Raw genomic sequence first — 13,099 nt, 5'->3', positions numbered from 1 at the left:
CACATCATATGATTACCAAAATCTACTTAATGTAACAGGTCAAGTTACATACCTTCAAAGCAAGCCCTTCAAACGTGTGTCCACACTGGTTTGCCCGCTAGATGTCCCGGCTTCCTTTCCTATAGAGTTCAATCACTTTATGTTCAGAACTCTTTGTTTCACATACATAACGCACATTTGTCATACATGATAATCATGCGTTTTTTACTTACAATTCAGTTTTCAAGCCTTCTTTGAGGCATTTCAAAAAACACTATCAGGGCAGAATTTTTACATGTTTAAATATCAAATCTCTAGTTTATTATTTAGCCCTAATTTCACATAAATCAACCATTTTACATGATTGTTAACTTCTAATTTCTGAAATCACTTCAAAGCTGTCAAATTATACTAGATTAACACTCTATTTCCTAGTGTTTATCAAACTACACATAGCTTCACTAACCACGTACAATGGTGATCATGGTTTCCACTAAAATTTCACATAATTTCAGCTTGTGTTTGTCTAGGGTTTGTCCTTAGGCACTATAGTTGTTCCTAGATCATCATAAGACACACATGCAACTAACAATTCAGATTTTCCCAATTACATGAGAAATTCAAGTTGAGAGATTTCATGAAATTTCACATACCTTGTAACCCCCTTGTGATGAGGATCACGAATCTTTGTTCAGATTTCGATTTGGGACAAGGATTAACCTTCAATTGATAAAATTTGTGAAGCTATGGTTTTGAGAGAGTGGGGATCGCCCTTGGCGTGCTTGTTCGACCAGACACCTCCTTTTGGGGGTGTTTGGTTTGTTTTACTAATTTAATTAAGCTTAAGTTTCAATTGTTACAACTTAAACCCCTCCACTTGATCAACATTTAATTTAGTTGCTTTTAACTCTAGTTTAAGTTATTTCTAGACTAATAACTAACTAGGTTAAAATTTCTACTCAGTAATTTCTTTGTTTATTTATACTTTATAATTCTAATATAAAGTTTTATAGTTTCGGGGTGTTACAGTGTCGTAACAGAATCATTGATTCACAACCATGGATTAAATAATTTCGTTTTATTTAAATTATTGAACTCATTGTTTTATTAAAAATCAGATAAATACAAATATTATCTTTCTAGTTTTAAAGTCGCTAAGGCATCAACAATCATCACATAACAGCACCTGAAACATGTGTAAAAATAGGTACGTCAGCATAAAAATGCATGTGAGATACATAGGTTTTATTATAATAGGATTCATAACTTATAAGTTTTAGAAAAATATTTAATCAAAAATAGTCATGAACCTTAAAATATTTTCATTTATAAATCATACTAAAATTTATAAGAAATCAGATAATATAAGAGAATAATACATAGGTAAATAAATAACTAAGTAAAATGAGTTTGTATAAAATATATTGTAACATCCGTCAAAATGGCTCCCAAAATCCGACTCGTTTTGAAATCTGGATCCTAACCTTTGAAAACTCGGAATTTTTCACGAAATAAATCGTCGTCAAAGGATTATTTCTTTAATCTAACTAATTAGGTTGTTTAATTAATTAACAAAAAAATTATTTATTTATTTCATAAGATAACCTAGATAACTATCTTAGATAACTATCTAAGATAACCTGGAAGGGTTCGAGTACCGGTAGTCGGGACGTCCTGTCTAGGATTGGCATTCGTATAAATCCAAACCAACGGACCAGTTTGCCTACCTAGGGACTAAGGATGAGAGTACCAAGGACCTATTAGGCCAAAGCATGCCACACCAAACGTCCTGTGAACTAACCCCACTTTGAATTGTCACCGTGTCCAACCAATGATACCCTCTGACTTTCATACATTACATTCATATTTCTTGATTTTCTCCGGGTTTTAGTGTACGTTATCAGGCTAACACATGCGAACCATACGAAAGCCCGGTAATTATGGGGGCCCACATGATTACGAAGGTGAAGTATAGCGGCATGCAAGGCCCAATTACGAGCAAAGCCCAAGAACACTTTAAAAGTGTTACCATGAGTTATTGTTTTCTTATACACCTCAAAAGTTTTCATTTTATCATATGTGTATATTTTACGCATACCCACCAGCAAATCCATCAAAAAATCTCACAACCTCGTGTGCGTTGATTCAAGAAACTCCGGTAAACGCATGGCTGCCCAAATTGCCAAGCAAATGGCTGCCTTGATTCCTAACATTGTGATCCAAGCACAACAAGTCGTACCTCTTCAAGCCTTCCCAATCACCTAAGTGGCACCCAACCTAACTTACCCAAACAAGAAACCCTACACTGGTCCTCACCCTCAATACAACACCTGCCACTATCACCATCAACCCACCATACCTCGCCGACTGTGTACCAAATTGTGAGCGTTATGGTTATTTGAGTAACACTTGTCGCACCCCTCAAAACCAAGCTCCACTTCCTGCTCAAAACATGATCCGACCCTATCAACAACCGCTTTATCCCATGGTTCCATATGTTCGAGCTTGCTTTAATTGTGGTGATCCTACACATTTCAGAAACACATGCCCTAGGCTGGTCAACATCATCAATGCTCAAGCCTAAGCAAACCCAGTTAACCAAGCGAACCAGACAAACCCAACACCCCACCAGCAAACCCAGCTGAAGTCAACGACAACGGTGCGAATGAGCAACCCAACTAGTTTTTTTTTCCCTTACCATGAAGACTCAAGGCTCCGCTCCGTTATATATTTATTTATTTATTTTATTTCAGGCTTTGTCAATTCTATTCCTTTTTTACTATTGTTTTCAATTTGGATTTTAACGTTTCAAGTTAACATTATTTCATATCAATTCCATCGTTGCAATTAATATTATGCTATGCTAATTGTGCACATCATGTCATTTTACATCGATTCATATCATTTCATGTCACCATACATCACGGTGGACCTCGTCTCATAACTTATAGGTAGAGTGGGTCACGTCTCACTTTTTCATAGACTGACCACTTCCTTATAACACCAGACAGAGGTACCGCCATCATGTAGTCTTTCTTTCTTCGGATTCGAGACTCAAGCATTGGTTGTTGTGTTTGTTTATGTTTAGTAGATTTTAGGATGAGTCACATAGAACTAATCATGACATGATAACAAAGTCAATGAAAATTTGACAAGGACATGGTGGATACGCCGCTATTACTTCCTATATATAAGTGTGCTTGTCAAATGATCAAAGGGTTTGTTAGATTGTCATGAGAGGTTATGTGTAAGTACTGTCGATCTTAGTTTGGATAACGATGTGTTTGAAGATATGTTTTGTGATTTCATATGTAATCTTATCATCATGACGTTTTGATTCCCTAAAAATCCCTTATCATGATGCAAATTCTAATAGAACATCATGAATACAACTCAATAGTAAATCCTTGTCATGATACTAACCATCTCCGTTTTACGATGCTTTTCACATCTACACCTCTGGCAACAAAGATCGATTCCTTTACTAGGAACGTTACCGCCACAATCGAACCAAAACCCTACTTTGATTTTATGTGAATTCCTAGGGAATATGCTAAAACAGTTACCGATTACGGTTTCCTCTTAATTTCGGGATGAAATTCCTAAAAGTAGGAAAGACTGTAACATCCGTCAAAATGGGCTCCCAAAATCCGACTCGTTTTGAAATCTGGATCCTAACCTTTGAAAACTCGGAATTTTTCACGAAATAAATCGTCGTCAAAGGATTATTTCTTTAATCTAACTAATTAGGTTGTTTAATTAACTAACAAAAAAAATTATTTATTTATTTCATAAGATAACCTAGATAACTATGTTAGGTTGTCAAGTTAGTTTTTAAATGAAATCTAATTTCATAATTAATTAACAACATATTTACTTACATTGGTTAATGCACGTTTTCACAATAAATCAAACTTAAACATATTATTTTTCCAATAACAATAAGGTTCACTCGCCAACTTTTGTTGACCCAAAAACCATTTTTACACATGATACAGGTGAACAAGTATGAAGAGAAGATTGGACATAGGATGGGCCTTAGTTAACAAGAAACAGATTAGCTTAGTGTAGTTATGAACAATGTCTTGTGTTTGTAATTGTGTATTTGAATTTAATTGTTCCGTGAAACCTTTGTTATGAACTAATGATTATTTAAAACAAGTAATAGCAAGTCATAAGCTCTTGGATCAACCCAATCATGCCCCGATCACCTTTTCCGCTGCGGGTCAGGGTGTGACATATATTGTTTGTAAAACAATATTTTGATAAAAAGGTTTGTAGTACATATATAAAAATATACTTTCGTTTTAAGAAAGTCGAATAAGTAATATATTAAAATATATTTCAGTTCCAAAATTGTTAAATAAATAGTATATTAAATATACTTTAGTCGTCAAAATAATAATTTTCAGTAATATATCAAAAGTATACTTTAGTTTTATTAATAACATATTTAAACTATGCTTTGGTCTTATATATAACATATTAAACTTATGTTTTGGTTTCATAAATAACATATTAAACTATCTATTGGTTTTATAAATAATATATCAAACTATGTTTTAATAATTAACAAATTATATGTTGGTTTTGTACATTATCACACATGAGAGTATATCAAACTAAACTTTTGGGAGTATAAAAAAATATACAATAAAAAGGTTATTTAAGAATTCATTCAGACCTGGGTGTATCGAAATATACATTTGAGACTATAGAAATACCACAAAGGCAATCCCTATTTGGATAAAATATCGGTTTCTGACATTCCATGACAACAAGAATGGGGTGTCAAATCCTATAGCGTTATATCATACTACCAACCGGTCTGGTGAACATAAAATAAGTACTATCCAACGATTAAATTTATAATCTTTGAAAAATTAGAGTTTAAACCATAAATAATCATTAAGTTTATCAAAAGATAAGTACTAATATGTATAATCAATTATACTTTTGAAATCATGAACATAACAATTAGGTACACATATTTCACCCCAAAACATTTGAAAACAGTAAAAGAGGGAACTATGTACTCACTTGAGAGTGCGTAGAAGTCTTGAACAACTACCAAGCAAGCTAGAGGGATCACGGAAATCAAACGGCACTTAATATAGATAACTAAGTAAATAAACCGGACCTAAATCGGAAGATCAGATAGGATGAGGTTTCGTAAACCAAATGAGTGTGGGAACTCATATGACATGGTTCAACAAAGCCTACATACTAAAACGAAACCTAACCTAAGTGCTTAAGACACATTACGACCCGTTTAGGTAGCTTACGGTACTTTAACGCGTCGTTCGCGTAAAACGCGTTTGGAACGCCTAACTAGTCCTATGACAAGTATTATATGCCTAAACATATTTAATTATGTTGCATAATCAGTTAAGTGACAAAAGTTTGGGTTACATATGCTTAAATATCAATTATGCATAGAATGGGCATTTTGGTCATTTTCCTAAGGCATATAAACTACCTATCATACAACTACTTAAACGAAGTGACCATAAGGTATAACCTTGGAAGGTTATTCCCTATACAACTATGGTCACTAAACATGTTTGGTCGGATCCTAATGATCGACCAAACAGGTCTAGCTCGAATGTCTAAGCGGTTGTTTAGATCGCTTGACTTACGACTCTACATAAGCACTAAACCTAAAGGTGACGAGCTAAACATGTTAGAACATGTTTAGTTAAGTTAGAAAATAGGTTTTGATATCAAAACAAAGTGTTTTGATACCCAAGAGCAGTTTGGTTACAAAATACGCATGAATACGCATTTTGGCCGAAACTAAGACTCGTCACTACACCTAATCAACGTGGTAATCAGTAGGTATAGTCACTAGGGACTATAACCATCGTGATTACGCTCACATTGTGAAGTTCAACGAACTTCGTGTTGACCAACTCGTGGTCAAAGCAGAAAGTCAAACACGGTTTGACTTTCACGCTTAGAAAAGCATAAAAGAACGAAAGAATACTTACAAAGGGTCCAAGCAATGGAGGATTTGATCTTAGAATTCTCAGGTATGAAGCATATGAGCTCCAACTTAGAGAAATCAGATCAAATGTGTGGGTTGCAAGTGAAATCTTGGTGGGTATTTATAGATTTCGGTCCACCGTTAAGATCGTTCCTCGATTCCCGAGCTTTAATCTCAACCTTACACTTGCATCCACTGATTTAGGATACCATGGGCACCCAAAACAAGCACCTAGATAGGTTAAAACCATGTGCAATTACAAGAAACCCAGCTGCTGAATTAATCAGCAGGTTTTGCTGATCTGGGACCTGAATGCGGACCGCATCCACATATCCATACGGTCCGCATGGACCCTGCAGACCAGCATCTTTCACAAACTGGCAAAACAGGCCCTGCACCTCCAAACTTGATATTCGATGCATTTTTGACACGTTTAAGCCCTGTTAACCCCATTTCAAAGCTCTAAAATGAAGTTAAAGTACAGGGAACTTAAAATATGCTCAAAAATATCTCGGATGTCGATTCATTTGGTCGTACGGTTGCGTTGTTCGGTTAATTACGACGGGAGTCGTAACGAACGCAAAAACGATCCAAATTACGCGACGAATGGAATTTTATCATGCCAAACACTAAAATAAAATATTTTAATGCTTACATAAATTTTTGGATGTCCGGATATATTCAGAACGTAAGATATGCGCAAAAATGCAAACTTATGCACTTTTTGACGCTTTTAGTCCCTATTGATCAATAAAGTTTATTTTAGCGCACGAAACACCTCAAAGCCTATTTCTAAGCTATGTAAAGGATATTTAGGGCATAATTATAACTTATGATCAAGTTTTGGAATGTTCGTTACAGTACGAATCGGCATACTTTCGAAGTTTGTCGAAATTAGTCCCTGTAAGCGAATAAACTTGATTTCGGCATACCAAACCCTCCGATAGGTTTACAAAAATGAAAGATGAAAAATGAAAAGGTTTATTTTTGTGGGTTTGGAAATGAAAAGGGATTATGAAAAGGTTCCATAATCGTAATTTCATAACTAATATGTTCAGATGTAAGCATTATTGACTCTCGTAATCGTTATTGTTATTAATCTGGCTGTGTGTTAGATTAATCGGGTTCGTTCACGGGTTAGATCGGTCGCGAGTCACGGGTTTTAGTTCGGTCATCGGGTTGCAGATAAGGAAGCTAATGAACCAGGGGTAGATTGGTCATTTAGTACATTATGTTTACTTAACTGGTAGAAGATTTGGTCTAGGATTGACCGAGTAAAGTGGGAAAAATGTGGATGTGATCATGTGAACGTTGGGGGTCAGTTGCTTAATATCTGGAAGAAGAGGACTGAGTTATTATCCATATGCGTCTATTTGTTTATTATAAATAGTAGAGTTAATTGGTTTGCTATGTACCCTTCATTTTGAAATATTTAGTGACTTCGGAAGACTCATTTCATTTTATTTTCTTGTGCATGTTTCACCAACACTTAGTGAGTGAGAGCATTCACATCCATTCCATCATTTTTTCACCCTAAATTACACTAAAAAACACTACATCTTCTTTCTCCTTTTCAATTAAATAATATTCTTTTATACCTTTATCATTACCTTTTCTCTCTCCTTTACTCACAACCACTTTTAAAATATATTAAAAAATTATAGGGGGTGAACTGTGTCCCCTCAAATATACAGATGAACAGTAACAAATTTTAGTGGGTTGGATGTGAATGCTCTGAGAGTGTGTGTATAGTTGCGGGGCAAACGCAGCAGGAAAACGGGTCTAGCCGGTTTCGTGAAAAGGGTCTAGCCCGTCGTTGCGGGGCAAACGCAGCAGGAAAACGGGTTGTTCGGGACAACATGTGGCTGTTTGAGTATGTTATACATCAGAAGACGAAGACCGGGAGGGTGTTCTAGTCAGGCGTTGTCGCGGCAGGAAGTACCGGTTCGGACGACGGGGTGACGGGTGAACACCGGCGTGTTCCATGTTATTCCTGAAAAAGAAAAGGAGACATGTGATGTTTTATCACAAGTTTTATAATCCTTGATCGAGTTGTTCGTGATAAGACGAGACCGACGTAGTTGCGTGAAAAACGGGCGTAAAAGATCCGTCAAAGCAGGTGGCTTTGGATTTGGTTCGTTTAGTGGGTTGAAAGAAAACAGTATAAGGCAGTGTAGCTTTGTTTTCTTTGTCGGTGGAGTGGCCTCTTAAACAAAGGCGGTCGTAAAAAGGAAGATATTGGAGAAGAACACGGTGTGACATTATGGCGTTGGAGTTCAAGTCGGGTGGCTTTGGATTTGACCGAGGAGAGGTCGTTGATCCGTGAAAAGTCGTGATGTTATTGTACGTTTCCAGCGGGATGCCATGTGACATGGTACAAGTGTGGTGAAGTTGATTCGGGTTGAACCTAGAAGACTTTGGATATGATCGTGGTTGAGGTCGGTGTCCAGTAGAAGTCGAGATGGTCGAGAGGAGACGGTGATTCGGGTGTCGTGAACGAGTGGTGTGAACAAACCGATTAAGGGGGTGATTGTTGGATTAATTGGGTTCGTTCACGGGTTAGATCGGTCGCGAGTTACGGGTTTTACTTCGGTCATCGGGTTGCAGATAAGGAAGTTAATGAACCAGGGGTAGATTGGTCATTTAGTGCATTATGTTTAGGTAACTGGTAGAAGATTTGGTCTAGGATTGACTGAGTAAAGTGGGAAAAATGTGGATGTGATCATGTGAACGTTGGGGTCAGTTGCTTAAAATCTGTAAGAAGTGGATTGAGTTATTATCCATGCGCATGTATTTGTTTATTATAAATAGTAGAGTTAATTGTTTTGTTATGTACCTTTCATTTTGAAATATTCAGTGAGTGAGTTCGGAAGAATCATTTCATTTTATTTTCTTGTGCATATTTCACCAACACTTAGTGAGTGAGAGTGTGTGTATAATTGGGGCTTGAACCAACACTTTGGGCATTCTGCCACATGCCGATAATTTTGCTCATCTTGGTGGGTTCTTTTCTGGTTTCCTTTCTGGGTTTGTGTTTTTAATGCGTCCCCAGTTTGGAATCGGATGGGTTAACCAATGATACGTGCATAGCCGGCCCTGGGGGTGGGCGGGGAGGACTACCGGCCAGGGCGCGATATTTCGATGGGTATGGTTTTTTTATGAAAAAACCCGATATGTATATGTAAAATATTTTTTTAATAGGGTACACTTATACAAACACCAAGATAGGCCCCCTTACAAAACTATTCTTATGGTTTAGATTAGTTATTAAACCTCTTTGGCATTAGGTTTAGACCTTTAGTGAGCACAATACCCAATTTCGTTATGGCCTATGGGCACATTTTTTCGAGCTCGAACAAGGTACACGAATTCTAAGGGCCGGCTCTGGATACGGGCTTGCTTATTTAAGAACTGGAGCTAAACCTAAATACAAGATGTAGCAGCGTGTCCTTTGGCTTCTTCGACTCATCCTAGTAATGGACGAGTATATTTGACCCGTTTCCTTTTAATTTAAGCTAAGTTCTTCAATTTACATGTTTGACCCGTTTATACAGGATGATGCTAGGCTTGTTTCACTTCTGCGTGGAGTCAACTTAAATGATCACTGTTCTTGGTGTCATTACATGAGCTGTGTGCCTACTTCAAGGTGGAGCTGCGACACATATTCAGTACTGCCTGGTGAGTTATCAATAAAAGTTATGTTTTTCATTTATTTTTTGTTTGAAAACTAATTGAGATTTGGAACTGATGGATAATGATTTGACATGCCAGTCTGAGCAAACTGGTGATATGTATACGTTTAACATGCTATAATAGTGCTATAAAGGGTACCTAGTTACTAGACAACCCAGTGGATGTGGTGGATCTAAGAACTTTTTTTACTAGATTCTTTTTGTTAGATTCTCACTAATTCTCACTATTTTTTTTCCAAATCATACGAGTTTCTCACTAATTTTTTTCAATTTTTCTAAACCGAATGAGTTCCTAGGAACCCACAAAAGTGGCCTAAATCCGCCCTGACACAACCCAAACAAGTCTATGAAACGAAGTTTTTGTAGTCATTTTTTCGATGATTGCTAGGAGTGGTGCATATGCTTGTTTACAAACATTGTATTTGTACGAAATGATTCTTTTTATATGTTTTTTTTTTTGTTACAATACCTGAACATTTTAAGGGATAAGACTGATATATTAATGGTATGGAAGTATCTATAGAAAACCCTTATAATTTAGAAAACTTAGGAAACTCTAACATCCCGATTTTTTTTTTTAAATTTACACATGTTATATACATGTTTTTAAGGGTTTTTGGCAAAAAAAAAATCAAAAAAGCGACGGTGGATATTTAAAAAAAAATAAACAAATTTCTCAGGTAACATATGTTAGACGAATATAACATACGCTACACCAAAACTTGTTTATTTTTTTTTAAAATATCTGCTCGGCGCTTTTTTGATTTTTTTTCTCCAAAATCTTTAAAAACATGTATATAACATGTGTAAATCTTTTCAAAAAAAAAAAAAACAACTCTGAAGCTTTAAGTTTCCGGGGTTTTCTAAGCACAAGTGGGTTTTCTATACATCCTTCCCCTATTAATGGTTTCATTACATTTTATAGTTCATAAAAAAAATATAACAAAGTACATTAACTCTTGATAATATTTTAATATTTTGAACTCTGGCTGGAATTCAATATATCATTTGGGTATATAAAGTCAAAACGAATCTAGTTAATCAATTTAAACTTTAAGTTAAGATGTTAAATTTATTTATTTTTAATAATATGAACCCGCATGGACTCCACATCAAATTTTATTTCAAGATTTTGAACTCTAATCCAAAATTCAATATATAATTTAGTTGAATAAAGTTGAATCGAACTTTAATTAATCAATATAAACTCTCATTTAACATAACATGTTAAAATTATAGTTCAAAACTTATTTTAACATGTTTTGTCAAATAAAGTCGAATCGATTTAGTTTTGATCAATGTAAACGCTCATTTAACATGTTAAATTTATTTATCTGAATATTTTGAGCCCCTATAGACTCCACACACAAAAAAAATGTTTTAATATTTTGAACTCTAATCTAAAATCCAATATATAATTTGGTCAACTAAAGTTGAATCGAACTTTAATTGATCAATGCAAACTCTCATTTAACAAGTTAACATTTATACTACAAAACATATTTTAACATGTTTGGTCAAATAAAGTCGATTGAGTTTAGTTGATTAATGCAAAGACTCATTAAGATGTTAAATTTATTTTATTTTAATATTTTAAGCCCGCATAGAGTTCACACAAAAAAAATAATATTTTAATATTTTAAACTCAAATCCGAAATTCAATATATAATTTGTTCAAATAAAGTTGAATCAAACCAACTTGCTCAATGAAAACTCTCATTTAACATGTTAAAATTTATCGTACAAAACGTATTTAACATGTTTAGTCAAATAAAGTCGAATCGAGTGTAGTTGATTAATCCAAACGCTCATTTAACATACTAAATATATTTATTTTAATATTTTGAACCCGCATAGACTCCACACCAAAAAAAAATATATATATTATAATATTTTGAACTTTAATTTGAAATTCAACATATAAATTGTTCTAATAAAGTTGAAGGAAACTTTAATTGATCAATGCAGACTATCATTTAAGATGTTAAAGTTTATCGTACAAAATTTATTTTAACAGGATTAGGTCCATTTGGGAACAACTACTTAAGAGTGAACTGAGTGAACTAATCTTGACCCTTGAGCCTTTTTTAGATTAAAAGGGTAAGATTGACATTAGCCAAGTATTTTTAATTATTTCTTTATTATTTGAATTATAAGAGAATGAAGGGCTAATGTTTTTTTAAATAAACTCTTATGTTCTTTTTAAAATTAAATATTAAACCTAATTAAATTATGTTTTGTTAACATATCTGTATACAAGTCAGTATATACAAGACTTATACACTTGTGTATTATTACATCTTGTTTTCACAGGTCGGTATAAACTAGATTTATACACCTGTGTATTATTCAAGTACATATGTGTATACAGGTTGGTATATACCAGACGTATACACCTGTGTATTATTCAAGTACATAGTGTATACAGGTCGGTATATACTAGTCTTATACACTTGTGTATTATTACATATTGTTTCCACTGTGCATCTTTTCATCAAACATTGATCTAATACATATTTGTCCCTTAACTATCAACTGTTTGACTCAGTACCAATAAAATACAATCCAAGTAGATCATTCTTGATATACAATGCACCCTTTCTTGTGCACATTGACATGGACCCAAATAAAGAATGACTAGAAAAGTTCAAACTAATGGCTGGTGTTCTTTGTTTTGTAGGTTGGAAGCAGTCTTGGTTGGGGCGCTATACATGCCACTACAAAGTTGCTGAAGTAGTCAACGACGGTTGTTTAAACTTATTTAGTTAGTTTGTCAAATATGACTAAACTTTAATAGAGTTGAATAGAATAGAGTTGATGGACTTTTTCAAATGGTTGAGAAGATGAAAAAATGAGTATTATGACATCCTTTTCAAACTCTTTAAATCCGCATGACCGGTTTTGAAGTACCTTAACCGAAAATTTAGATTTAATTTATGAGTCGACTAAACTGAACTGAACCTTTTCATGCACACCCTTAGAATTACTAACAAGTGTTGTGTTTTTCGTTGCATCGCGAGTTTGGTTTTGGTTATGGCTCAAAACCGAATTGCCCCGTACATTATCCTAAACTCACCAACCCAAGTGATATGTTTCCCGTTGCATCGAGCGGGTAAACGACTAGTATATTTTAACGACGATTTTAGTTTCGACTAACATTAAGGACCTACACGCGTTACGGACGACGTCAACAAAATAGTAAAGTTATTATATTTTTAACGACGATTTTAGTTTCGGCTAACGTTAGAGACCTACGCGCCTTACGGTTCGACTTTGACTAAATAATAAAAGAATTATATTTTAACGATGATCTTAGTTTCGACGCTCGTTAGGGACCTACGCGCCTTACGATTCGACTTGGACTAAATAATAAAAAAAAATATATTTTAACAACGATCTTAGTTTCGACGCTCGTTAGGGACCTACGCGCCTTACGGACGAC

At 34.7% G+C, this 13,099-nt stretch overlaps 1 long non-coding RNA gene across 1 annotated transcript; it reads left to right on the top strand.

Moving 5' to 3' along the window:
* Positions 1-7,632: 7,632 nt before the first annotated feature.
* LOC110897694 lies at positions 7,633-12,529 on the top strand. The gene is made up of 3 exons (XR_002568879.2): positions 7,633-9,438; positions 9,520-9,643; positions 12,338-12,529. It is a non-coding gene; the product is annotated as an uncharacterized LOC110897694 (long non-coding RNA).
* The last annotated feature ends 570 nt before the right edge of the window (positions 12,530-13,099 follow it).

This window comes from Helianthus annuus, chromosome 13 (assembly GCF_002127325.2).
Source record: "Helianthus annuus cultivar XRQ/B chromosome 13, HanXRQr2.0-SUNRISE, whole genome shotgun sequence".
In the NCBI taxonomy this organism is placed as follows: domain Eukaryota; kingdom Viridiplantae; phylum Streptophyta; class Magnoliopsida; order Asterales; family Asteraceae; genus Helianthus; species Helianthus annuus.
The sequence above is the reverse complement of the archived record's forward strand: the minus strand, read 5'-3'. Positions and strand labels throughout refer to the sequence as shown.